The sequence below is a fragment of the Littorina saxatilis genome, linkage group LG7 (assembly GCF_037325665.1).
Source record: "Littorina saxatilis isolate snail1 linkage group LG7, US_GU_Lsax_2.0, whole genome shotgun sequence".
Taxonomy (NCBI): Eukaryota; Metazoa; Mollusca; class Gastropoda; order Littorinimorpha; family Littorinidae; genus Littorina; species Littorina saxatilis.
The window spans coordinates 16,517,700-16,545,614 of NC_090251.1; the positions used below are offsets into that span (position 1 = coordinate 16,517,700).

At 45.6% G+C, this 27,915-nt stretch overlaps 1 long non-coding RNA gene across 2 annotated transcripts; it reads left to right on the forward strand.

Moving 5' to 3' along the window:
- Positions 1-6,089: 6,089 nt before the first annotated feature.
- Positions 6,090-27,473, forward strand: LOC138970812 (uncharacterized). Of its 2 annotated transcripts, none has more exons than XR_011457078.1 (3): positions 6,090-6,504; positions 8,554-8,636; positions 27,371-27,473. It is a non-coding gene; the product is annotated as an uncharacterized lncRNA (long non-coding RNA). The 2 variants fall into 2 exon arrangements; XR_011457077.1 differs by lacking the exon at positions 27,371-27,473 and adding an exon at positions 12,211-12,308 and having other exon boundaries at positions 6,094-6,504.
- The last annotated feature ends 442 nt before the right edge of the window (positions 27,474-27,915 follow it).

Consider the following 27,915-nt stretch of genomic DNA (forward strand, 5'->3'; position numbering starts at 1 on the left):
CTCTTTTGATGGCAGTGCAATAGATACAATCTTCATTTGTTGAAATGTAATCAAGTTACGAAGCTTCTTCTTCATTTTCTTCTTCTTCTTTAAAAAAAAAGAGAGAACAAATTTTAAATGTGTACATTTCAACTGTTTTTAATTATATCTGATACAAACAAACAACTTGTTAAAATGTGTTATTCTGTTTTAATATAGCTGATCTTTCCTTGTTATCAAGTGATATATGGGAAACTGGATAATCTGTGAAATGTTCTCAGTTTGTGATATCAGCTAGTGTGTTATCGAAGGTAAAAGTAATGGTAGGAAAACACACCATTTTAAGTGCCATTGTGTGTGTGTGTGTGTGTAATCCTGTGTGTTCCTGTGTGTGTGTGTGTGTCTGTCTGTGTGTCTTTATGAAAACTCTATGTGTCTTTGTGTGTGTGTGTGTTTGTGAGCTGCTCACAGATTTGAATATGTACATGAGTTTTCTCAAAAGTTAGGGATTAAAACCATGGGCATATTTGTTTGTTTTTGTAAATAGTTCCTACATAACCTGGTTATATAATGTACTTTTGCTGTCTGTGCAGTTTAAGCTTTGGGCAGTAGATCTGGAAACAATCTAAACAAGTCGCGTAAGGCGAAATTACTACATTTAGTCAAGCTGTCGAACTCACGGAATGAACTGAACGCACTGTATTTTTTCACCAAGACAGTACAGCTTCATCAATCCCCGCGTGAAGGAAATCGCTCACCTTCCACGTGCAAAACGTAGCGATATTGACACGCCAGATTAGCGCGGTAGCGTATTGTGCTAAGCAGGAAAGCGCGCTTTTCTGTATTCTTGTTAACTTTCTGAGCTTGTTTTGAATACAACCTATCATATCTATATGTTTTTGGAATCAGGAAATGATAAAGAATAAGATGAAATCATTTTTGGATCGATTTCTTAAATTTTAATCGTAAGACTAATTAATCTATTTTTGTTAATTGTGATCATATTTTAAGAGTAAACATGACATATGTATATATGTTTAGATTCAGAATGTGATGAAGAATACGATGCAATCAATTTTAAATCTGTTTGCGAAAAATCGCTTTTAATGACAACTTTAATGAGCAAACTCATTAATTAATATTTAAGCCTCCAAGCTGAAATGCAATACCAAAGTCCGGGCTTCGTCGAAGATTACTTGACCAAAATTTCAACCAATTTGGTTGAAAAATGAGAGCGTGACAATGCCGCCTCAACTTTCACGAAAAGCCGGATATGACGTCATCAAAGACATTTATCAAAAAAATGAAAAAATGTCTGGAGGTACCATACTCAGGATCTCTCATGTCAAGTTTCATGAAGATCGGTCCAGTAGTTTTCTCTGAATCGCTCTACACACACACACAGACACACACACATACACCACGACCCTCGTCTCGATTCCCCCCTCTACGTTAAAACATTTAGTCAAAACTTGACTAAATGTAAAAAACAGTATCAAAGGATTGAGTGCTATACATGCTTTTCTGAGGCAGAATGTTTTTTTTGTTTTTTTTAATGAATAAATTGCGTGTTTGTCAAATTTGTTCAAGTTTGTATGAGGGCAAATTTTGTTTCTGTCAATTTGCAGTTTGAAAATACTTTGGAATAGATATCAAACACAGACACTCCATGTATTATTTTTTGAGAGATTGTGTATACATGTACTTCAAATACAAAACTAAGCCCAAGAAACTACAGGTCTTGCTAGAATGCTTATGTCTGTGCATAATACTGTGTGTGGGTGTGTTTGTGTGTGGGTGTGTTTGTGTGTGGGTGTGTTTGTGTGTGGGTGTGTTTGTGTGTGGGTGTGTTTGTGTGTGGGTGTGTTTGTGTGTGGGTGTGTTTGTGTGTGGGTGTGTTTGTGTGTGGGTGAATGTAAGGAACATCTTTTCACGATTGATTTCACAGTTTAAAACCTTAAAAATTAAACAATGATCTGGGGAAGAAACATGATGATGGTAATATTCTTGTGAACATTTTATTTATGTGGATTTGGCGTTAGTACTTTGTCAACATTGCGGCTGCCTGGTATTTAAACATCTGTTTGCCAAAGGTGTTCCAAGCATGTGTAATCGGCGTCCCGAACCGTTGTCCGTGGTCTAGCTACTGCTCCACACTAGGGCAATGTTAGCGGGCACACAGCAGCGGTAAATCTGGACTTTCTAGCTGCCAATGATGTTCAGCTTGGCACCCACCCACCATATTCGCATGACTTAGACCCATGTGACTGGTTTTTATTCTCTTCCGTCAAGAGGCAGTTGAAGGGTAAACGGTTTCAGAACGCGGAAGATGCCCGACTGAGCACTGTCCCAGGGCGTTATTTTTGACACTACCCCAGTCAACGTGGTTGGGTGTCATGGACAGCTGGTTAGAGAGGATGGTAAGATTTGTAGAGGCTGAGGGGGGGTTTAAAGCCAGATTGCAAAACATTATGAGTGACCCTTGTATTATGCATATCTGTCCATATCTGTGCGGGTGTACCTTTGTTCGTGCTTGTGGAGGGCCTAGGGGGGATGATCAGTACTGTGTGTGTGTGTGCGTGCGTGTGGAGGGCCTTGGGGGGATATGATCAGTAGTGTGTGTGTGTGGAGGGCCTAGGGGGGATGATCAGTAGTGTGTGTGTGTGTGTGTGTGTGTGTGTGTGTGTGTGATTACCGTCCCTTAAATTGTGCATCTTACCTTCGTTCTCCCCTCCCCCTTGAAACACGGACACACACACACACATGCACACACACACTTGACTAAGTGCCAAAAGGTGCTCACGAAAAGCGGACAAAGGGGCTTAAAAATAAAAGTTGACAAACAAGACTGATATTGTGATTTTTGCTAAGAAAACAGGTGTTGGAACCCAATTATGAAAAGAAAAGACAAATGCACTCAAGTTATTTCACAAATAACGGGAATTTTGTTTGTTGTATTATTCAACATGGCACTGAGACGTAGCATTCAGGTTATCTCGCACTTAAGCTAGGGCTTTGAAACTTGGCACACTACCAAAGTATGGTGACCCCCCCAGGTATGGTGCAGATCACATTAAACCACATTGAATTTCAAGGTCACGGCGAGGTTAAATTTCCTTTCCAAACTGGACAATTGTCGTTGTCTTACATGTTTTAAAGCTAGATCAGTTAGATTTTACATACTTTACATACTTCCAGAGTTTTGATGAAGTCTTAACAAAAGTGACCACCTGGTTAATCTTTCTAAAATGTTAAGGTCACAGTGGGGTCACGTCTGGTTCAAAATTTGGAATAGTGTCAATTTATTTTGCGCGTTTACAGCACAAACTTTGACAATACAGACATGTTTAGTGTATGATGACCTCCACACACGATTACTGTTTAGGTTCATCGCGATATAACCTTCGTGGTTGAATTTCTCGCATGTTTTTGAAGCTTGGGCTTTGAAACTTGACACACTTCCAAAGTTTAATGACCCCCTTGTGTGGCGCAAGTTGCATTAAACCTCATCAAATTCCACAGTAAGGTTAAAGTTGCTCTCCAAATAGGAAAATGTTTGTTGTCTTACCTGTTGAAAAGCTGGATACATTACACTTTAGCTAACTTTACATCCTTTTAGAATGTTGATGACATTTAACAAGAAAGTGACCTGGTTAATCTTTGTCAATTTCAAGGCCATAGCGGGGTCACATTTGGTTCAACATTTGGAAAATTTTCGTTTCGTCAATGCGTTTATAGCACGAGCTGTGAAAATACACACATTTCTAGAGTATGTTGTCCTTTACACTGTCTAGTCTTTGTAAAGTCTTGTTGAAAACGCCAAGCGTCAAGGTCACAGCGGGGTCTTGTTGAGGTCAAAAATATAAATGTGTCATTGAGGTTATCTCGCAGGTTTTTGAAGCTAGGGCGTTGAAACTTGGCACACTACCAAAGTTTGATGACCCCCAGGTATAATGCAAGTCACATCAAACCTCAATTTCAAGGCCACAGCAAGATTAAAGTTTCTTTCCAACCTGGACAAATGTCATAGTCTTGCATGTTTTAAAGCTGGATCCGTTACATTTTACACACTTTCAGGAGTTGATAAAATCTTTAAAAAAAAAAGTGACCTCCTGTTTGTCAAACTTCACGGTCACAGCAGTGTCCCATCTGGCTCAAAATTTGGAAAATTGTCAAATTCTTCCCACGCGTTTTATAGTGTATGATGTTCTCCACGCATGGTGAAAGTCTGGTTGATAAAGTCAAACGTCAAGGTCACGGAGGGATTGCGTTGAGGTCCATAATATAAATTTGTCATTTTCATTAATGCTTTCTAGTAATACCTCTGAAACGTCACAGGCTCCAAAGGTTTGATGCTGTTTATGATAAAAGTGATGCCAATTTTCATGATACGTGAAGCTTTCAGAGGGGTCAATTTGGAGTCACACAAACAGAGAAAATCTTTATGCGACTCACTTTTTGCCACAAGGAATATGGATAAGAACCAAACTATCTGCTGCTCTAGCTCACTTGACATTAAAGAAAGTGACGATTTGATAATTGTTGATCCGAACTCAAACCTGTTGTGACCTAGTAATATAACCAGGATCAACCAGACAAGATTTCGATGTCCAGAAGTTGTCAAACCTCGAAACAGTTGGAAATATCCAAGATTTAAGCACCAGACACTTTTCAAACAATATTTTTTGCTTTGTAACAAAAAGTTGACCACACTGTGACCTTGAAATATGAAACAGATCAACTAGACTTTGGTTTTGGTATGAAAAGAAGTTTAATAAAGTTACATTTTTACATTTTTTACCCAACCCACTAACACTTCAAAATTCAGACTTGGTTCATGTTTGAAGGTCATGGAATCCTATATAGAAGCGAGTGAGATGTCAATAGTCTAGCTTTTAAAACCTTAGAAGTTAATAATTTTCTATATTTTGATTCGAACATCACTCCGTTGTGACACACACTGCCGTGCATACCGTCACACGCACACACACATTCACACACACACACACACACACACACACTGCCGTGCACATCGTCACACACACACACACACACACACACACACACGTACACACACACACACTGCCGTGCACACCGTCACACGCACACACACCCTCACACACACTGCCGTGCACACCGCCGTGCACACCGCCACACGCACACACACATTCACACACACTGCCATGCACACCGTCACACACACACACACATTCACACACACACACACACACACACACTGCCATGCACACCGTCACACGCACACACACACACTCACACACACTTCCGTGCACACCGTCACACACACACACACATTCACACACACACACACACACACACACACACACACACACACACTGCCATGCACACCGTCACACGCACACACACACTCACACACACTTCCGTGTACACCGTCACACACACACACACATTCACACACACACACACACACACACACACACACACACACACACACACACACACACACACACACTGCCATGCACACCGTCACACGCACACACACACTCACACACACTTCCGTGCACACCGTCACACGCAAACACACATTCACACACACACACACACGGGCTGCCGTGCACACCGTCACACACACTCACACACACTGCCGTGCACACCGTCACACGCACACACACACACTGCCGTGCACACCGTCACACGCACACACACACTTCTGTGCACACCGTCACACGCACACACACCCTCACACACACTGCCGTGCAAACCGTCACACGCGTGACACACTCACTGCCGTGCACACCGTCACACGCGTACACACATTCACTCACACACACACACACACACTGCCGTGCACACCCGTCACACGCACACACACACTCACACACACTGCCGTGCACACCGTCACACTCACACACACATTCACACACACACTGCCGTGGACACCGTCACACGCACACACACACTGCCGTGCACACCGTCACACGCACACACTGCCGTGCACACCGTCACACGCGTGACACACTCACTGCCGTGCATACCGTCACACGCACACACACACACTCACACACACTGCCGTGCATACCGTCACACGCACACACGGGATTGAGGAAGGAGGGGAGGGGAGAGAATTCAGGTGTGCACTGACTAGCCTCCTTTATGAAAACGTCAGTGCATTAAAACCTCTCTCCATTTCAAGTCGTGCACAGCTCGCGTTCCAGGTAAAAGCGAGAAAGTTACATTGCACGTGCAGCTTCGCGGATTCACGAACTATCGTCAAACATTTGGACGAGTTCATCAGGAATGGAGGTGCACAGATTATTTACTGTGTGAAATGCAGTTTATTCTGAACTGTTTGTTTAGCGTTTTTTACCTGTGGGGTGAAAATTTGAACTCGTCTTAGGATCACCTGATTGTGCAGCTTCCGCCCACCAGTTGCTGAACGGACATCGTTGCGAGAGGAGGTCTGATGACATTGCTCCGTTTTTGTGATGACCGGGCTGTCCTGAATCACACGTGCGTCGAGTCGTACCCTTGGAATCAATTTATCAGGTAAGAATTATATTATTCATGTTTAGTATTGTTGTTTTTGTCTGTTTGTTTGTTGTACTATTTTTTGTAGTTTAGTTTGTGTAACTTTGGGTTTTCTTAGATACTTTACGATGGAGGCATGTGAAATATTTTACTATGCGAATCTCGGTAGGACCGTCGAGCTAATATTGTAATCGTAAAGCTGTCCGTCTTTTCGGCGTCATGATAACATTGTATCCATAGAACTGGCATTTTTCAAACAATGCAATTTACAGAATTAGTCCAAATGTTCACGTATCACAACTATGTTGAATAAAAGTTGAGTGAATTGAGAAAATACTTGCATCCGCCACACTGAGCGAACTTGTCTGAAAATTCACGTTATGGAGAGGTAATGTTGAACTGTAGCGTTGTAAATTTATTGCTCACAATCGAGTGGCATCAGTTTTTGACTTAATTTTGATACGAATCTCTTTGATGAAACCAAAGAATATTTATCGTGAAATTAGTTGACGGATTGAGCTAAAAAATTAAGCATAATTAATTAGTTACCCCCCGCGGGCTAGGGGGAGTCCCATATTGGTTGGGACGAGAAAGAATTTACCCGGTGCTCCCCAGCATGTCGTAAGAGGCGACTAACGGATTCTATTTCTCCTTTTACCCTTAAGTGTTTCTTGTATAGAATATAGTCAATGTTTGTAAAGATTTTAGTCAAGCAGTAGGCCTATGTAAGAAATGTTAAGTCCTTTGTACTGGAAACTTGCATTCTCCCAGTAAGGTAATATATTGTACTAGGCTACGTTGCAAGCCCCTGGAGCAAATTTTTGATTAGTGCTTTTGTGAACAAGAAACAATTGACAAGTGGCTCTATCCCATCACCCCCTTTCTCCGTCGCGATATAACCTTGAACGTTTGAAAACGACGTTAAACACCAAATAAAGAAAAGAAAGAAATTAATTAGTTTGTTCATTTGATGGACGAAAATTACGAGACAATGCATTCGTAATATTGACAGTTGCCTCCCCTCCTTCGAAAATATGGTTGTGGCGATCGTATTCTTCTAAAACCCATGTAAACGGGAGTCATCTGTACAGTCTATACCGTGACTTTAAAGTATGAAAAATAACTTGTTATACTTACAAGAGCAGGTTCTGCAAAATTGCAGTGGATTCTGAGCTACGAATTGCATTACCCTATTCTCATTGTTTACTTCCATGGCTGACACTTTTTTTTTTTACATTTAATCAAGTTTTGACTAAATGTTTTAACATGGAGGGGGAATCGAGACGAGGGTCGTGGTGTGTGTGTCTGTCTGTGTGTGTGTGTAGAGCGATTCAGACCAAACTACTGGACCGATCTTTATGAAATTTGACATGAGAGTTCCTGGAAATGATATCCCCGGACATTTTTTTCTTTTTTTCGATAAATACTTTTGATGACGTCATATCCGGCTTTTTGTAAAAGTTGAGGCGGCACTGTCACACCCTCATTTTTCAATCAAATTGATTGAAATTTTTGTAAAGTAATCTTCGACGCAGGCCGGACTTCGGTATTGCATTTCAGCTTGGTGGCTTAAAAATTAATTAATGACTGGTCATTAAAAATCTTAATTGTAATAAAAATGTTTGTATATGAAACGATCCAAATTTACGTTAATGTCATTCTACATCATTTCCTGATTCCAAAAAACATGTTATATTTGGATTAAAAACAAGCTCTGAAAATTAAAAATATAAATTATGATCAAAATTAAATTTCCGAAATCGATTTAAAAACAATTTTATCTTATTCCTTGTCGGTTCCTGATTCCAAAAACATATAGATATATGTTTGGATTAAAAACACGCTCAGAAAGTTAAAACTAAGAGAGGTACAGAAAAGCGTGCTATGCAGCACAGCGAAACCATTACCGCGCTGAACAGGCTCGTAAGTTTCACTCCGTTATGCACAAGCAGCGGACAACGGTCATTGTGAAAAAAATGCAGTGCGTTCAGTTTCATTCTGTGAGTTCCACAGCTTGACTAAATGTAGTAATTTCGCCTTACGCGACTTGTTTCCATTTATTTTCAGTATTCACCTTCGAGATGAACCCACTGATTGCTGACGTCTCAGGGAGCCTGCTGTGACAAGGGACACGTCAACACACGAGAACGGTGAGTGTCCGTTGTTTTTGTTTCTGTCCTTTCTGTTTGCCCGTGGTGTTTTTGTTTGTGTGTCGGTCTCTTGAGGTCATCACCAAAAGGAAAAGTAAGGTCTTAAGGCAATCTAGGAAAATCAAAATTCTTGTGAAAACTTACTGGAATCAGATTGGAAGCAATTTGACCAGCACAGCACAAAAAAGCGGTACTCGTCAGGAAAGAGTTAATTTCAAATGCTGTAGAGTAGAGCACTCGTTTTGGAATTGGAGAGAGCCAAACGTCAAATATATTTACCTTTTTACTTTGTATATTAAAAGTAGTGGATTCGAGAGTGGCATCATTTAATGACTGATTTGAATAACAATTGTGCTCGTGGGATTGAAATTAGCAGGCTAAATCATTGTGTTCATATCGCTGGTCGTGAACTCTTCTACGCAGAGATTGCATTTATTTTTCCAGGGTGCAATTAAAAGACTGGGTGTGATTCCTTTTACAGACATTTTGATATAACTTCTGTAGAAAACAAAAGTACAGTAAGTGATCCAAGGGTTTTATATTCCTGAAATCAAACAGAAATGTTGGCTTAAGTTCCCCGACAGGTGTGAAATACAGGTAAAATTAAGTAGTGAAAGTTAAAATGATTATTGATGACGTCACGAGTCTGACTCGAGTACATGTGATGCAGGGGTATGGCCAGGATTGGTTCACAGGAATATATTTTCATATAAATAAAACAAATTGCCAGAATGTTGACTTTAGCAAAAGATAACTAGAATCTGGTGTATGTAAATTATGTCCCCTGTGTAGATCTACATGTTATGTCCCCTGTGTAGATCTAGCGCATAGTGCTTTTAGTTATGCGCTATAGAAATCTCCTTAATAAATAAAATAAATAAATACAGAGATTGCGCCGTTCTCGGATGACAGGTTTCGGTCATTGCATTTAATAATTGTTGAGTTATGATCTTTAGGCCGACAAACTAACTAAATGTTCTTGTGAAATCAAAATTATCAGGCTGTTACTGAACCATTATTATTCTGTAGATCTTTGTTTGAAAACTATCTAAATTCAATAGTTGCCACTGCACTACCTAATCGCCACACTTGTTTTGAAGACATGTGTATTGAAATGTAACAAAAATTGACACCAATTACAATTGATCGTGTTATACATGTTTTTGTTTTTTTTAATGAAAATGAACGTTTTATTGAGGTTTTTAACTGTATGCTCTTCAGCAAAAGACAGTGCGCACTGAATGTTTCAGAAACATACCCTCGTAATCCAGCACTTTTATATGATGCTTTGCCAGAACCTGCCCCTGTAACATGGGACACTTGAGACAAAAATAAAACTTCAAATGGTTCTTTATGTTGCAGTTTGAGTCTTTCTTTATTTGGTGTTTAACGTCGTTTTCAACCACGAAGGTTATATCGCGACGAGGGAAAGGGGGGAGATGGGATAGAGCCACTTGTTAAGTGTTTCTTGTTCACAAAAGCACTAATCAAAAATTGCTCCAGGGGCTTGCAACGTAGTACAATATATGACCTTACTGGGAGAATGCAAGTTTCCAGTACAAAGGACTAAACATTTCTTACATACTGCTTGACTAAAATCTTTACACACATTGACTATATTCTATACAAGAACCACTTAACAAGGGTAATAAGTGAAGAATTTTATGGGTGAGAAAAGGAAAGTAAAAGGACTTTGGGGAGGCAGAAATAGAGAAGAAACAAGAAAAAGATCCTAATTAGGTTCACGGCATCGAGAGTGATGCGACCTTCTCTCAGAAGTTAGTAGAGAAGGCTCCCCCATCCACCACCCGGGGGACGCGCCTCTACGCCAATTAGGGGGCGCGAGGTTTGAAAGAGTAAGTTATTCTGTATGTGTTTGATTCTAGAAAGATAACTCAAACTGAAAGCATCGTTTGTGAGAAATGAACAAAGACGGGCAACTGGTTGGTGTTACATTGAGGAAATGACGATCGTTACCGTTTGACATGGACATTGTAGCTTACTTGCTTTGATAAAGAAACCGGATTAAAACACAGGTTAAAGATTATAGTTTGGTAAATAACGTCCAAAGGAGGCAGTTTGTTGCTGTCATTTACATCAATGTTAACCAGAGCCCCCCGTTGAGTAGCGGACGAACCTTCCTTTCAGTAGGAAGATATGACACGATCGCCATACATCCATTTCCAAACCATTTGCGCGAGAATAATTTATGATGCATTTTTTTTAGGATAGGTTTTCAGATTAAATCTCGCTTTACAAGTGCACACACGAAATTGTGGGGTAGTTGATGAAAAACAGGTAACTCAAAGAATTATCTCACAGAAATATCTCGGGGCTTCCAAAGTGTACAACTTCAAGCAGACAAGGTTGTCAATTGTTTCTTTTTATTTGCGTACAGAAGTCACTTCATACAGCATAACTGTATGAAGTACCTCTGAGGTATTTTATTCTTGAAAAATAATTGTTCGTTGTGAGACAGGCAAATAACATTTTGATGAAACTGAGGTTTGCCTCTGACCACGTTCTGGCACAGCATCGGATATGACAATTCTTCATTAAATTGTACACCAAAGCAGAGCCGATATCTATAGTTGAAATTGATTGGTTCAATGAATTGTTGTGGCTAGAAGTAATCAATGTATTGCCTATTTCAGAGAATGTTTTTTTTTTAGAGTAAATTAAAATTAAATTGAAACCTGAAGCCGAACCCATAAAAAAAGAAGAAAAAAATGCCAAAATCGAATCCGGATTTCTGGTATATACCGGAAGAATCCCACCCATGTAGGACTAGGAGGTTAGCACTTTCTTTAGCTGAATAATTAAAATAGCTTGATTAGTGTCCAAGGACATTCTTGATATCATTTAATTTCGTTTGATATCGTTTGGTTTGTATGTGTTATTGAGTCACTTGAGAAAAAGTGACTCTATGTAATCGGTCAGTGTTAGTCTGTCCGGCCGGCCGTCCGTAGACACCACCTTAACGTTGGACTTTTCTCGGAAACTATCAAAGCGATCGGGCTCATATTTTGTTTAGTCGTGACCTCTAATGACCTCTACACTTTAACGATGGTTTCGTTGACCTTTTTCAAGGTCACAGGTCAGCGTCAAAGGAAAAATTAGACATTTTATATCTTTGACAAAGTTCATCGGATGTGATTGAAACTTTGTAGGATTATTCTTTACATCAAAGTATTTACATCTGTAGCCTTTTACGAACGTTATCAGAAAAACAAGGGAGATAACTAGCCTTTTCTGTTCGGCAACACACAACTTAACGTTGGGCTTTTCTCGGAAACTATAAAAGTGACCGGGCTCAAATTTTATGTGAACGTGACTCATTGTGTTGTGAATAGCAATTTCTTCCTGTCCATCTGATGCCTCATATAATATTCAGAACTGCGAAAGTGACTCGATCGAGCGTTTGCTCTTCTTGTTAAAGAGTGAATGCTCTTGCCTTTATCGTCAAAGTTAAGCAGATTTGCCTTGAAATTCACCAGTAATTTACTTGTCACGACAGAAACCATGTTCGTCGTTTTCTCCTTTAATTGCTTTGACACTGATTTTTCTTTTTCAGTACTGACCTTGGAGATGAACCCACTGATGGCTGACGTCACATGTTTCCTGTTGTGACAGGGGACACGTTGAGAATCCGTCGTGTTTGTTCGCCAGTGGTGGTGTTTTGTTTGTTTGTGCGAGTCGGACTCTTGAGGTCATCATTCTTTATAAGGCTAATTACTGGTATCAGATGGGATCGAATTTGACCAGCATAGCACAGAAATCTGGTACTCGTTTGGGACTTAGAGAGCACAAAACTTCAAATATATATTTTCTTTTCATTGCAGTTTAAAGGCTGACATAGTCCTTTTTAATTAGTTTAATTACTTGCAGGGCTTTTCCCATCGTTGCGGGGATGTATAAATTAAGCTTCCTGCAAAGTTTTAGGTTTGAAGTCCTTACCAATTACGAGAAATAATTAATTCTTTATTGCATTGTTCTGTTTACATTCGACACTATCAACACCACTTTGCAATACTGAAATACTTTTTTCTGTGTTCGAAAGCTACAGTTTTATAACATTATTGGCACATGTAAACAAATGAACGTTACGAATATGGCAGCCTTTAAAACACAATTGCAAGAGCTTTAAAGTTTAAAAATATAAGGTGGAGTTGCTCTGAACTGGAAGTGACGCCAGCTTTAACATTATGCAAATTGAATAAAGGTAATGGATTCGAGTGGCATTATTTGCAGGCGATTATTGAATCATTAAAGTGATTATATCTCGTGAAGTCTTCAAGGCAGGGTTTTCATGTGTATAATTTAGTAGTGAAAGTTGAAATTTAATATCATATTCTTACTCCGAATCACATTAGCATTGAGTCACCTGAGATGCTTATCACTGAAAAACGCTTACCCGGCTAAAGAATTTAAAGGGAAGCAACCCCATCACCAAAACGAAAGTGAAAGTAGCTTTGGTAATGGGCCAGTACACCGGGAGTTACCTCCCATACGGGTGTATGCCACGTCACTTCCTCTAGGAACACGTGCCTATTATCATACGTCTTTTTCACCTCGGAGAGGACGGTTCACTTTTTGACGCTCTGTGGCTGACCTTGTGTGTTTGAGTGACACCCGCCGGCCACGTTACCCAGCTTGTCTGCTCGCCTTGCCTACAGTTTGGTGAGCTCGTTCCCGTTTGTTGTTGGTTGTTTGCGCTGTTTCGTTACTGTACGTTGTCCGTTTTTTACGGACTTGTGTGTCAGTGACTTGCGTGTTTCGCCATTTTGTTGTGTGAGTTAGTTAGCTAACTCGTGTGACTTTGCTAGTAGCTCTGCGTGCCCTCTTTCTGTTTGGGCAAGTGTAGCTTTAGTATTTTGTTGACGCGTAAGCGTGTGTGTTTACTGTGTTTTCAGTCGTTTTGACTTACGTTTCAGTAAATCTTTTTACTTTGCCACGTGTTGTTGACGTTTGTGTCAGTGTCTTGCGTGTCGCCATTTTGTTGTGTGAGTTAGTTTTCTAGCTCGTGTGACTTTGTTTGTAGCTCTCCGTGCCTCTGCTTGTGGGGCAAGTTTAGCTATAGTATTTTGTTAACGCATTAGTGCGTGTGTTTACTGAATTTTCCAGTCGTTTAGACTTATGTTTCAGTAAATTTTTTCGCGTTGCCACGTGTTGTTGTCAACATGTCTGATTCAGACAAGCGCCGTGGCAAGTCGGACCCCAAGGGGAAAATTAAGGCTAAGTCTTCCTCTTCCAAAGCAACGTTACTTGTTACAGACCAAGAGCGTAACACTTTGTTGGCTGTACCAATTTCGGCGCCTAGCGCTGTTACTACTTCTGCTTCTTTTGCGGCGCCTAGCGCTACTGTTACTTCTGCACCTGTCTCTACATCGGAGACTTCGTCTTCTTTGTTAGCACCTGGACAAGGTGCGTTGGTTTCCTCTCTGTTAAAGTCACTGGTTCCAGAAATCCGCAGCTTGGTGCAGGCAGAATTTCAGCGTTCCGTCGCCAGCAGTTCGGCGTTTCCGGCATCTGGCAGTGACGTCCGGGCATTGGCTTCCGTGTCTTTGTCCTCCACTTCCGGCTTGGAGCAGCGTCCTCCCTCTTCAGCGTCGGTTGGTAAGCAGAGCTGGTCCGATAGCCCTCGTGAGGCGCCTGGACGTTCTCCTTCGGGGGACAGCTCTTTCGCATCGGGTCACGACCGATACCTTGCTGATCTTTCATTTCCGGCGATAACCTACGAGGCCCCGGACTTGTTCGAACAGCGGCGGCAGTCGGTTTCGACTGCCGCATTTCCGGCACTTGCCGGAAGTGATGATCCGTCCGCTCCGGCACGCTACGGCGGTCGCGGCAGGATGGAGTATTCACTGACTTCCGGTCCTTCCGGATCGCGAAGTCAACCAGTGCAGTCTTCACTTCCGCATTTTGCGGTTCCGTTGACTACACTTCCGGTTTCGGCCGGAAACGCTTCTTCCTCTTCTGGTGGTTCCTTCCGGATACCAGATAGTGGATTACAGCGTGCGCCTTCCGGCTTTCAAGCGCCTAGGCTTGAGCAGGCATCACTCCACTCAGTCGGGGGAGTGACGTCAGCTCATCCAGCTCCGGTTTTTGCGGATGGTCGTCCTGCTTACCCTTTACCTTCACAGGGTTTTGGGCGGCAGGATGACGTTAGTGCTCAGGCTTTTCCGGTTTCCGGTTTGCCAGGGCATGCTTCTGCTTCCGGAACTGGTGACTTCGGTCATGGTTCCACGTGTGACTATTCTGATGCTCCATCAGTGGTCAGCGAGGAGTCGCGGGGCGTGTTTCCGTCGAAGCTCAAGTCTGTTCTTGACGTCGCGGCGGAAGTAACGTCTCGTTATTTTCCTGAAGGGGTGGTGGCTGCGGACTCTTCCGCATCATTCGTTCCTTCTGCCATGGCGGACTTCCGGCCGGCACAGGAGGATGTTTCTTCCTTCCGGTTCGCCGAGTCTCCGTCAGTGGCTTACCAACTTTCGCATTCACTGGTTCGTCCAGCACATGCGGGGAGTGGTATTCGGCCAGTGCCTGTTCCGTTACTGCTTCCTTTTGGTCCAGTTCCGGAATCAGCTCAGCAGTGGGTGGCTTCAGCTGCCCAAGCCTCTTCCTTCGTGCCTACGGCCAATAGGAAGCTTGGCATGCCCAATCAGAGCCAGAATTGGCTGGCGTCTTTTGCACTCCCTAGGGCTACCCTTCCGGTTTCCCGGGAATTGCTGCCTCTTCTGACTAAACCGATCAAGCGTGATTCGGTTTTGCCGGTTTCCGAGGCTTCCCTCCTCTCTGCTGAGGAGGTTGGACGTCGGCAGATCGAACTGTCCTCCATTGCGGAGACTCTCGTTCGGGCTCTGTCTCGGGCATTGACCGATTCGCTAGTTCCTTTCACTCTCAGTGAAGAACAGAATGCGGACGATGTCTCTGCGCTTTTGACCGCATTGGCCAAGGTCAATGAGGAACAATTGCGTCTTTCCTCCCTGCAGTACACCCAAGCGGTACTCTGCAGGAGGGATCTCTTCCTCTCGCAGTCCCAATTCACGGAGCTGGCTACTAGGGAGACCTTGAGAGTCTCCCCGGTCTCAGAGGAGTCTCTCTTCTGTCCGCTGGCACTGGATGCCAGACAGAAGGAGATTCAGTCAAACAAGGACAGTCAGTTCCTTGACTACACTCTGAAGGGGGTGAAACAGTCTCAGCCTTCTAAACAGAAGCAGGCTCAGACATCGTCTAACCCCAAGCCAGCTCAGAAGCGGCAGGCTTCGCCGGCCGCTCGTGGTGGGAAGAAGAGGACGGCATCGGGGAGGGGGCGTGGCGGCTCTGGAAGTAAGCCACACCCCCAATGAAGCGCTCCCGATCTCACCTCCCTCCCGCCCTCCACCTTGGTGATGGCGGGAGGCCCCTCCCGGGCACTTTCTCGTTGGATGTCGGTAGTAGACAGCCAATGGATTGTGGGAGTGGTGAGTTCGGGCTTCCGTCTACTCTGGCGGGAGGAAAAGGCGCCTCTTACCCGAGTGCCTCCGCGGTTCAAGCCCCCCTTCTCGCAGGAAGCACGTTCCGTCTTGCAGTCGGAAATTGCCTCCCTGGAGCAGAAGGGCGCGGTGGAGAGAGTTCGGGTCCACAGCTCCCTGGGATTTTACGGGCGTCTGGTCGCTGTTCCCAAAGCATCAGGAGGATGGCGTCCCGTGTTGGATTTATCTCTCCTCAATACTTTCTTGAGGGAGATAAAATTCAAGATGGAGACGCCAGCCTCTGTCCGAGACTCTCTCCGCCCAGGAGACTGGGTGACCTCGATCGATCTCACGGACGCATACTTTCACATTCTTATGCATCCGACCGACCAGAAATGGCTTCATTTCCGGTGGGGAGATCAGATCTACCAGTTTCGCGCACTCCCTTTCGGGCTGTCTCTCGCACTGTGGATTTTTACCATGGTGGTGAGACAGGTCTGTGCACTGGTGAGGTCCCAGGGTATCCGTCTGCGGGCTTATCTGGACGACTGGCTCATCATGAACCAGTCCCAGAGCGGCTGTTCGCAGGATACCCTGACGGTTCTTCGAGAATCCAACTGGTTGGGGTTCTCGATCAACCGGGTAAAGTCGGAGCTGACCCCGTCACAGACATTCACTTATCTGGGGATGTCTTTCGACACGGTCGCTTGGACTGTCCAGCCTTCTCAGAGAAGGGTGGACAAGCTCCAAGCTCAGATTCGCTCCACTTTACCTCTCCTGATGGCTTCCATCCGCTCGCTCGCCTCCATCTTGGGGCAGATGGAGTCTATGGCTCTTCTGGTTTCACTGGGCCGGGTCCACAAATGTCCGCTTCAGTTCGCGCTGAAGCCGTTTGTGGACTCTCCTCTGGTGGACTGGGACGCCCTCATCCCTTTGCAGGGATGGTTCCAGTCTGCGACCCTTCCGTGGTTGCACACGGAGTGGGTCTGCAGAGGTGTTCCGATCGTCGTGCCCCTCCCCGACCTGGACCTCTTTACAGATGCGTCCAGGGAGGGTTGGGGGGCACATACAGATCTTCAGACTCCTCCCTTTCCGTTACTCAGCCGAGTAATCCGGAAAGCGGAGATGGAGGAGCCGGCCCTTCTTCTTCTGGTCGCTCCTCTGTGGCCGTCGCAGGTCTGGTTTCCAGATCTTCTTCGGCTTGCCCAAGGGCCCCCCATTCCTCTCGCACTCGTGCGAGGGGAACTAGTGCAGCCCCGAACAGGCATTTCACACGAGGAGCCCAGTCTTCTGAAGCTTCACGTGTGGAAGTTGTTCGGGACTCGCTGAAGCGCTCTGGGGCGTCGTCTTTGACTCTGGACTTGGTGGCTCGCTCGCATAGAGCGTCCACCTCTTCAGTTTATGCTTCCCACTGGAAGGCATGGACTGCCTGGTGTTCAGCTAGAGGGGTGAGTTCGGTGGCTCCGCGCTCTATTCAGGTCGCTAACCACCTCTCTTTCATGTCTTCACAGGGCGCCTCAGTCTCCTCGTTGAGGGTCCGGCGCTCCGCTATCTCGGCGACTCTTCAGCAGATTGGTCGTTCTGTTCGAGTCGGGGGCGTTATAGCTGCAGTCATTAAAGGGGCTGCTCTTAAGGAAGCTAAAGCTCGTTTGCCCGCTCCCAAGTGGGACTTGTTTTTAATCCTGGAATTCCTTCGTTCTGCGGATTTTGAGCCTTTAAGCGAGGCCAGTCTGTTCAATGTCACTCGCAAAGCGCTGTTTCTCCTTTTGTTGGCTACGGCCCGACGGGGTAGCGAGGTCCACGCCCTGTCGGGTCAGCCTGGAGATATCTCCTTTGAGCCGGACGGTTCCGCATCTTTGCGTTTCCGGCCTGATTTCCTGGCCAAGAATCAGTCTCCGGGGCAGGCCTCTCCGCTGGTTAGAGTTAAGGCTCTGACCAGCGCGTTGGCCCCGGGTGACCCCGATTCGGTCAATTGCCCTGTGAGGGCACTTCGTCTGTACTTAGCCCGGACTCAGCCGATTCGGTCTAGTTCTCAGAAGTTGTTGTTTATCTCTCTCCTTACTAGGCGCGAGAAAGATTTGTCGAAGGTAACGTTGGCCCGGTGGGTGTCCTCGCTCATCAAGCAGGCTTATGAGTGGAGGCGCACAAAGAGGGGGGGGGTTATGCCCTCCTTGCCACTTGACTCGGCCCGAGCCCATGAGACGAGGGCGTGGGCATCCTCTCTGGCAGTTCTGCGCTCCAGACGTCTAGAGGAGGTGCTGACAACTGCGTATTGGCGTTCCGAAGATGTTTTCATAAACTTTTATCTTCGGGACGTCACAGCTCTTCGACAGGATGGCTCCAGAGGCCTTCCAGCGCTCATAGCAGCAGGCCAGTTCCTGTCCAGAACTTGATGGTGAGTTTTGATTCATTTCTAGCCCACCGCCTTGTTGATGTTATCTGCTAATGTGATTCGGAGTAAGAATATGATATTAAATGGAAAATTTCCTAAATAAATTATCATTTAATTAATATACTTACCCGAATCACATACTGTATTCCCTCCCACCTGCCCCGCTTATGGTTTTAAGATTTTTTAAAGCCGTATGATAATAGGCACGTGTTCCTAGAGGAAGTGACGTGGCATACACCCGTATGGGAGGTAACTCCCGGTGTACTGGCCCATTACCAAAGCTACTTTCACTTTCGTTTTGGTGATGGGGTTGCTTCCCTTTAAATTCTTTAGCCGGGTAAGCGTTTTTCAGTGATAAGCATCTCAGGTGACTCAATGCTAATGTGATTCGGGTAAGTATATTAATTAAATGATAATTTATTTAGGAAATTTTCCATTATCATTGATGTCGAGAGTCAGACTCAAGTACATGTGATGCAGGGTATGGCCAGGATTGGTACACAGGAAGACAGGGGCCTCCTAATGGGTTAAGAGTGGAGATTTTTTCGATCTCCCAGGTCAACTATGTGCAGACCTGCTAGTGATTTAACCCCCTTCGTTTGTACACGGAAAAGATTCTGTAATCCACTTCAGAGTTTGGTGGGTTATAGAAACACAAAAATACCCAGCATGCCTCCCCCGAAATCGGCGTAATCAAGGATGTGGAAATCCGCACGAAGGAATTGAGGGCTAATTACTGGTATCAAAGGTGACCAGTTCTGTTTCTGAACTCTTCAACGCAGGGGTTTCATGTGTGTAATTCTTTTTACAGGATTGGTACACAGGAATATATGATAAAGTGACGTAAAAAAAATGTGAATAAAGGCAGAGGGATAACATTTAAGTAATCTTTATTGAAGGAGAACAGTGGAATGAAAATGATCAGGCCAGTGTTTTAACCAAATACAATTTAGGTTTTGCACTGACACGTTAGACGTCTAAATGTAAACGAGAGCTATTGTTTTAGGAAAGCTTGACTTCTTCGTTTTGTGGTTCAGTTAAAATTGTAAAAATAAATAAAGCAAATTGTTTAGCTTGTAATGTTTGATGTGTTGAAAAGCAAGTAGTAATTTGATGCTGTGCGATTAGACGGCAAGTGCAAAAGAAATTTAATTGGTAGCACCAGCAATAGTTTATTATTAAAAGTGAATAAAGGTAGTGGGATAAGTCGTTCATTAGGCCATGGGGTTTTCAGCAATCTTTGAGGAGAGTTGTGGAATCGAAATCAAGCTATTTCTAAACCATTATTTATTTTTAAATTGCATTCAAATGCGGGAGAATTACAGGTGGGCGGCTAGACCTTCTCTGAACTGGTATTCATTATAAAAAGTGAAAAGAGGAAGTAGGATCGGTTGTTAAAGCAATCTTTATTGGAGGAGAGTTGTGGAATCAAAAATCAGTAGTATTTCTTTGTTCAGAACCGCCATAAAATTGAAATTAAAATGTCAAACGAATTAAGATGCTTGACAGATGTTGGATTTAATAGTGAAAGACTGGTCAGAATTTAAATCAGCAGATACCTGGCTGTATGTTTGTGTTCATGCTTGTGTGCTCTTCAGCAAAAGACAGTGCGCACTGTATGTTTTCAGAAATATAACCTAACCAAGGACCTAAATGGCACTTGTATACCAAAAGCTTCAGTGGAATTGAGGCCAGCACTATACTACCCGTCATAAAATAAACTATGCAGATCTTTCTGATGAGGCCATTCGTTGTTAAACCAGTTATATGACTGGAAAGTCAATCCATTCCCCTACCCTAATCAACAAGTCGACAGTATTGCATGTCATTGGAAAGAACAATCAAATGTGTAATGTATGCATAAGTCAGTTTTGTTCCTATCTTGTCCAACAATGACGTTATCAGTTATGGCATGCTGGACGGGTTTTGAAGCCAGAGGGTAATAAGACCAAAACGGGTATATTTCAGCAACTCAACGTATTGCCTTCAAACGTTTGTGTTAACACATATCACAGATTAAATTACATATTCTTACTCCGAGTCACATATTTAGCATTGACGCAGTCGAGATGCTAGGTAGACTGAAAAAACGCTATCCCGTCTATAGTATAAGGGAAGCAACCCAAGCAAAAAAGTAGCAAGCTTGCTACCCTGGGTTGCCTCCCGTAGCGTGCATCACGCCACAGCTCTCGTACCCAATACGAGACACCCTCATTCGACATCTTTCAGCCAGAGAGACAGGTCGTGCTTGATTTCGCTCCTAGGCTGTTGTTTGCTGTCTGCTTGACACCCACCAGCCTCGGCTCCCCGTCTGCTCATAGCTGTTTCTAGCGGTGAGATTGTTCCATTTTGTTGTTGTTTGCTTTGCCATTCTGCTGAGAATTTTCTCGTCCGCGGACTTGTGAATTTTGCTCGGTAGTTTGTTGCTGTGGCCGCCATTTTGGTCGCCATTTTTCGCTTACACGTGGTGTATTTTGCTGGTTAGTTTGGGTCCGTGCTCGGACTTTTAGCGTCGACCAGTAGCACTTTTACCTGCTTGTAACTTGTACTTTGTGCTAGTTTATTCTGCTGAAGTTTTAACGTCCTAGAGACTTGTGTATTTTCAGTAGTTTGTTTTCTCGCGTGACAGCATGTCTGATAGTGAGAAAAAGCGAGCAGCTAAGGCCGAGAGTAAGGGCATAGGCCCTGGCAAACCTAAGCCCTCGGCTTCTACTTCTTCGGCTAGGAACCCCACGGTTCACGTTTCTGACCCGAAGACTAACTTCGTTTTTTCGGTGCCCATTTCGGCGCCGGAGGAAACTTCGTCTGGCTCGCGGGCGGCGGGCATTACCGCTACCACGTCTGTGGCTAGCCTTTTGTCCTCTTTGCTTCCAGAAATTGAGATGGCGTGGACGGACCTTGTTTCCAGCTCTGCCTCCCTCCCGGGGGTGTGCGACCCTCGGTCGTTGGCTTCCTGTGTTCCTGTTGTTTCCGGATCACCTGTCCAGCCTGCTGGCTTCGGCGTTGGTGCTGGAGGCGGTGAACAGGGAGGCGTTTCTCTTCTCGGCCGGCGCTCGGTGGCTACCGCTTGCGGGAGTGCACCTGAGCAGGTCCCTTTTGGGATACGGTCGTCACAAGGTATGTGCTCGCAGCAGCCGTCCGCGGCAGCTGCACTTCCGGCTCCGGCCGGAAGTAGTGGTTCACTGGACAGCGGACAGACCATGGTCCCTGCCGGTTTGAGCTACGAATTACGTAAGCAGCCGTCCGCGGCAGCTTCCCTTCCGGCTCCGGCCGGAAGTAGTGGTTCACTGGACAGCGGACAGACCATGGTCCCTGCCGGTTTGAGCTACGAATTACGTAAGCAGCCGTCCGCGGCAGCTTCCCTTCCGGCTCCGGCCGGAAGTAGTGGTTCACTGGACAGCGGACAGACCATGGTCCCTGCCGGTTTGAGCTACGAGTTACGTAAGCAGCCGTCCGCGGCAGCTTCCCTTCCGGCTCCGGCCGGAAGTAGTGGTTCACTGGACAGCGGACAGACCATGGTCCCTGCCGGTTTGAGCTACGAATTACGTAAGCAGCCGTCCGCGGCAGCTTCGCTTCCGGCTCCGGCCGGAAGTGTTGGTTCACTGGTTCGCGGACAGCCCATGGTCCCTTCCGGTTCGAGCCTTGCCCTGCTACAGCAGCCGTTTCCGGCAGCTGCTCTTCCTGCCTGGGCAGGAAATGTAGGTCAAACGGGTCGTGCACAGTCATCTGTCACTTCCGGTTCCGGCCTAGGGCTTCCGGGTTGTGGCTTGCAGACTCCTCAGCACCAGCTATGGCATAGTTCTGCTGTTGCGTCTGCACTCCCTGCTCCTCCCGGCTTTTCCGGTTCGGTTCCCGCTGCTTCCGTTGTGTCGCCGGTGAATTTCGAATACGGTGGTTCTCCTGGGCACACAGGCTTTTTGCCTCTGTTGGGACAGCAGCAGCCACCCACTTCGGTGGTGGCCGCTAGCTCCTCTCTTCAGCTGCCTTCGGTCGTTGGTGACTCTCATCTTCCTCTTAGTCAGGGGTGAGAGTTTCATCGATGGCCAACAGGATGGGCGTTCGGCTTACGGCCTTCCCTCGCAGCGTCATTTGTCGGGTTCTTTTGGCTATGAGCCGTCCCCTTCAGGTGGCGTTTCGGACTTCGGGTCCGTGTACGAGGAGCAGCTGCCTTCGGCGGCTCTGGCCAGCTTCCGAATTTACGTCAGCAGTCGTTCGCGGCAGCCGCTTCCAGCTCCGGCCGGAAGTAGAGGTTCACTTGCTAGTGCACAGACTACTGTCACGTCTGGTTCGAGCCTTGTCCTATGACAGCGGTCGCCCGCGACAGCTGTTCTTCCGGTTCCGACCGGAAGTGTAGGGTCACTGGCTAGTGCACAGGCTACTGTCACGTCTGGTTTGAGCCTTGCCTTACGTCGGCAGTCGTACGCGACAGCGGCACTTCCGGTTCACGGAAGTAGTGCCTCGTTGGAACGTGGACAAATAATGATCCCATCCGGCTTGAGCTGCGCTATACGTAAGCAGTCGTCCGCGACAGCTTCTCTTCCGGCTCCGGCTGGAAATGTTAGTTCATCGGTGTGTGGGCAGCCCATGGCCCTTTCCGGTTTGAGCTTTGCCCTTTGCACGGCAGCCATTTCCGGCAGCTTCGCTTCCGGCCTTGGCAGGAGGGTAGGTCAAGCGGGTAGTGCACAGGTTACTGTCACTTCCGGTTCTGGCCTACGGCCTACCTTTGGGTTCCGAGCTTCAGCTCGTAGGTGGCTCAGCACCAGCTCTGGCATAGCGCTGCTGTTGCTGCCGCACTTCCGGCTCCTCCCGGATTTTCCGGTTCAGTTCCCGCTGCTTCCGTTTGGTCGCCGGTGAATTTCGAACAAGGCTTGCCCTATGGGCATACAGGCTTCTTGCCTCTGTTGGGACAGCAGCATCCACACACTCAGGTGGTGGCCGCTAGCTCCTCTCTCCCACTTTCCTTGGTTTTTGGTCCCTCTCATCCTCCTCTCAGTTAGGGAATGAGCACAATCGATTGCCAACAGGAAGGACTTCGGTTGGCAAAGAGGAAGCAGCTACTTCTGGTTTGAAGAATCGCCCTTAGTAGCTTTTCGCCTTTTTGCCTTTTCGCCGAGCCCCCCTCTTCGACAGGGGGTGGCCTCCGGCGTCGGTTTCGTTGCTGGTTCCTCAGGGTTCTGCTTCGGAGCTGGCATCGGAATACCTTGCCGCTCCTGCGCAGGCTTCCTCCTTCGTGCCCTTAGCGGACCAGAGGAAGTTGCCTTGGCCAAGGTCGTCTCGTCGCCGCCTGTTGGCCTTTCCCCGTCCGCGTGCACCGTTTCCGGTCACGCCGGAACTTCTTCGCTTCTTACGAAGCCGTTGAGGAAGGATTCGGTTCTGCCGTTCTATGGGCAGAATCTCCTATTCTCTGAGGAAGGGGGCTGACAACTTTTGGAACTCAGTTCCATTTCCGAGGCTCTCCTGCGGGCGCTTCCTTGCGCTCTGGCAGATTCCTTGGCGCCCTTTCCCCTTAGTAAAGGGCAGGACGCGGAGGAAGTGTCTCACTCCTCTCCACACTTACAAGGGTGAACGAGGCACAGATGAGGCTGTCCTCTCTGCACTATTCCCATGCGGTCTCGTGCGGAAGGGACTTGTTTCTTGCCCACTCCCGGTTTTCTGAGGAGTCGACAAGGAACATTCTCAGTTCGTCATCCTTGGTGGACGGTCTCTCTCCGGCAGCCTGGCCTCTCATGCCAGAAGCAGGGGATTGAGACCAACAGAGAACAGCGGTTCCCTTCTTTTGAGCTTCAATTTGAAAGCAGCAAAAGCAGGCCGCTCCTAAGCAGGCTATACCTAAGCGGACTCAGCCTAAGCGGCCTACGTCCTCAGCTCAGGTGAGATTGTTTCTTTCACAGCCGTCATAGGCACGCTGGGTTTTTGAAACAACAGCCGGCCTTAGGGCTTCGGGGTGTTAGCCTCGGCGGGAGCAACAGCCATTTCATCCGTTGGAGGTGGTGGTTGTTGCTTTCCTTGTGCTTGTGGCTTCGGGCTTCGACATTCTTTCTCTTTCCCAGCGTATGGGTGCTGAGAGGTCGATTTCCGTTTAAAAGGGGGTTTCTGCCTTTGGGCTTCCCCGTTTTCTCTTGCCACGAGCTTCTGGACTCGGTCCAGGTTTGTCTTTCGCCGAGTCTGACTTTGTCTTTCTCTAGCGATCAGACGCGTTCTGGTGTTTCGTCCAAACTTAAGGTTCACTTGAGTTGGCCTCGGAAGTAACATTCAGATTTTCCTGAGGGTGCATTGTCTGGGCATTGCATGTTTGAGAAGTCATTCTTGGCTTGTCACTTTTTCTCAGGTTTTTTGGCTACTCCTCCCCTTTTTGGGCAGAGGTCTAGCTAATGTTCCAGTTTTCTCGGTGCCGGCCTCTAGGCCAGCATCTTTTTCGGCGGCCGAAACTTTTGGTTTCTTACTGTGCCTGTGTACTTTAAGTACTTTGGTGCAATGGCCGGCCTACGGGCAGCAAGGCTCTCGGCCTTAGCCTGTGTTATAGTCTCCTGCCTGTCGTGTTGCGACTTTGGCAATTGGTTCCTGTGACTGCGGATTTCGTCTCTTCCTCTTCTCCATCATGCTTGCATGATGTGAGTTGGGACGATTTCTGCTGGGGTGGGCTTCCGGCCTGGTCACCCCTTTTTCACTTGCAACTTTGACTATTACTGAGAACTCTGGTCTCGGGAGGCTGACGGCTGGTTCGCTCTGCGAGTCCGCATTTGCGGTGCTTATGCACTACCTTAGGTCGCTTCGTCCCCTTTTTTACCCCTCTCTCTGCTTTCGCAGGGATGGGCAGGGGACGACCGGTGACCGCCTCCCTTGAGTTTTGCTCATTGAGTTGGACCCTGGTACTTGATACTCAGGCGTCTCTCTCTTTCCGGTTTGGAGTTTGGTCACTCTTCCGGAGCTGACTGTTCTCTCAACGGCCTTTTGGGCCTCACTCCATCCCAAAGTTTTCTTACTTTGGCATGGTTGCCTTATGGTCTCCGTGAGGGTCGGTCCTTTTCAGGGCTTAGCCGGCAACCTTACGCACGGATCTTTTCCAGGCCATTAGCATTTCCTTCCATTTAAGGGGGGGGGGGGGGGGGGCAGCTTGTCCTTCCCTCTACTTGGTCGGGTTTATCCAAGACTGGGGTCCTTTTCCGGACTGTTTTACGGTTCAGAAGATTGGAAGAAGTGCTGGGCACAGCTTACTGGCTCTCTGAGGTCGTCTTTCGCATTTCTTGCCTGAGAGACATCTCGGCTGTCAATCAGGGTGGTTCTCGGTCCGTTTCTGTCCTTTGGCAGTGGGCCAGTTCCTGGCAAGGGTTTAGAGTGAGTCAGTGGTTGCTTTCTCACGGGATCCTTTCCTGACTTTTGGCAGTGGGCCAGTTTCTTGGCAAGGGATTTTCTTGCCCTCCGCCTTGTCATAGCTTATGCTATCTTTCCCTCGGCTCGGCCCGAGCCCATCTCCAGGGCCTGGGCCTCCTCCTTGGCCTTTTTTGCCTATGGGGTTTGGATGATGTCCTGCGCACAGCTTCTGGCGCTAGGATTTTGTCTTATCAGGTTCTGCAGACATTGCTGCCCTCTGTCAGGATGGGTCTCGGCCTATTCCTTCCTTGGCGGCAGCTGGCTTTTGTCTCTCCAGAACTTTAGAGTGAGTTTGAACTTTTTGATCTTACCCACCACCTTGTTGGAGTTATCTGCTAAATATGTGACTCGGAGTAAGAATATGTAATTTAATCGAAAATTTTTAATTAAATTTTCATTTGATTAATATACTTACCCGAGTCACATAGGTAATTCCCTCCCACCTTCCCCGCTTTTAGTTTCTTTGTATTCTAGAAGTCGAATGAGGGTGTCTCGTATTGGGTACGAGAGCTGTGGCGTGATGCACGCTACGGGAGGCAACCCAGGGTAGCAAGCTTGCTACTTTTTTGCTTGGGTTGCTTCCCTTATACTATAGACGGGATAGCGTTTTTTCAGTCTACCTAGCATCTCGACTGCGTCAATGCTAAATATGTGACTCGGGTAAGTATATTAATCAAATGAAAATTTAATTAAAAATTTTCGATTTGTGGAGTCGTTCAAATTCATGTAAGATGAAGAATATAGAAGTTAACCAATAATCTAATTGTCACGATAGCAAAAATTAGCTTGAAGAATGCATGTTCCTCGTTTATTTACTTTCTGCCATGATACTGATTTGTTTTGTCCTTCAGCGAAGGGATTTCAGGCTTTTATCAGCGTGTAATTGATCTAATCATTATTGATGACCTAAACTTCTTTGTTTCCTAATTGCTGTTCGATTAGACTGCAAGGGCAAAAGAAATTTGAAGTGGTAAAGCCAGCAATAGTTCATTATACCAAAGGGTTTTCAGCGAATACATCAGTTTTTGGATGAAAAGAACAAGGGGTGTAAAATGAGAAGTTAAACATGGTAGGTGCTGAAATTTTCTCAAAGGGACGCAACTTGTTTCTACCAAAAGTTTGAATTCGAGTTGTATTTAAGTGTATGCTCTTCAGCAAAAGACAGTAAATTGATCTTCTATACTAGAAGGCAGAAGTTTGTGAAGAGGGAATGTAATCCAATATCGTATTAAAAATGTGTAGCCATTTTAGCGGGTAATGAGACTTGGGGTAATACATTTTCAAAATAACTGCCAGGAGTAAGATTTTATATTTGAAGAGATACTAATATTTTTCGTCAGGAGCCAGTTTCTTTGGGTTGCTGTCTTAACGTGACTGCTACGTCGTGTTTTTTGATGTTGACTTTTATTAAAGGACAGCAACCTAAAATATTCCATATATAAGGAGATATCAATATTGTTCGTGATAAAAGATAGTTTTTCATGTGATTTGCTCATCCATGACTTTGTTTATGATTTCAGTTGCAAGTGTGGGTGCCGTGGAACTAATTGTCTGAAAAAACTGATCATCTTGGTTGAATGAATAGTGAAGTGTTTTGCTTGTCAATTAAATTAAGTTTGACCAAAAAAGTGATTCTTAAGTTTGTGTATATTGAATGGTTATATGAATGAAAGCACACAGAATAAATTCAAGGGAAGTTTATTGAATCAAAACGGAAAATTCAGCAATAACCAAAGCAATGTCCTGCCAGTATTCAGTGCAAATCGGAAAAGAGGGTCCCCAGAACCTATCTCCACACTTAGAGATTATGAAAACGTGCCCTAGGGGTAAGATTCGTGGGTCCTCCTTTCCAGTTTTGCACAGGTGCACACTAAAAAAACACCACCATATTGCTGAGTGATCTCCTGTGCTATTTCAAAGTTGCAACAAAACATACTGCAGAGTAATCCTGTACAATTTCAAAGTTGTAAATACAACTAAAAACACTGTACAAACTTATAAAAAAATTAGGGTCAGAAATCATGTAGGAGAAAAATCTGATAGCAATTCTAAAATTAATACTGAC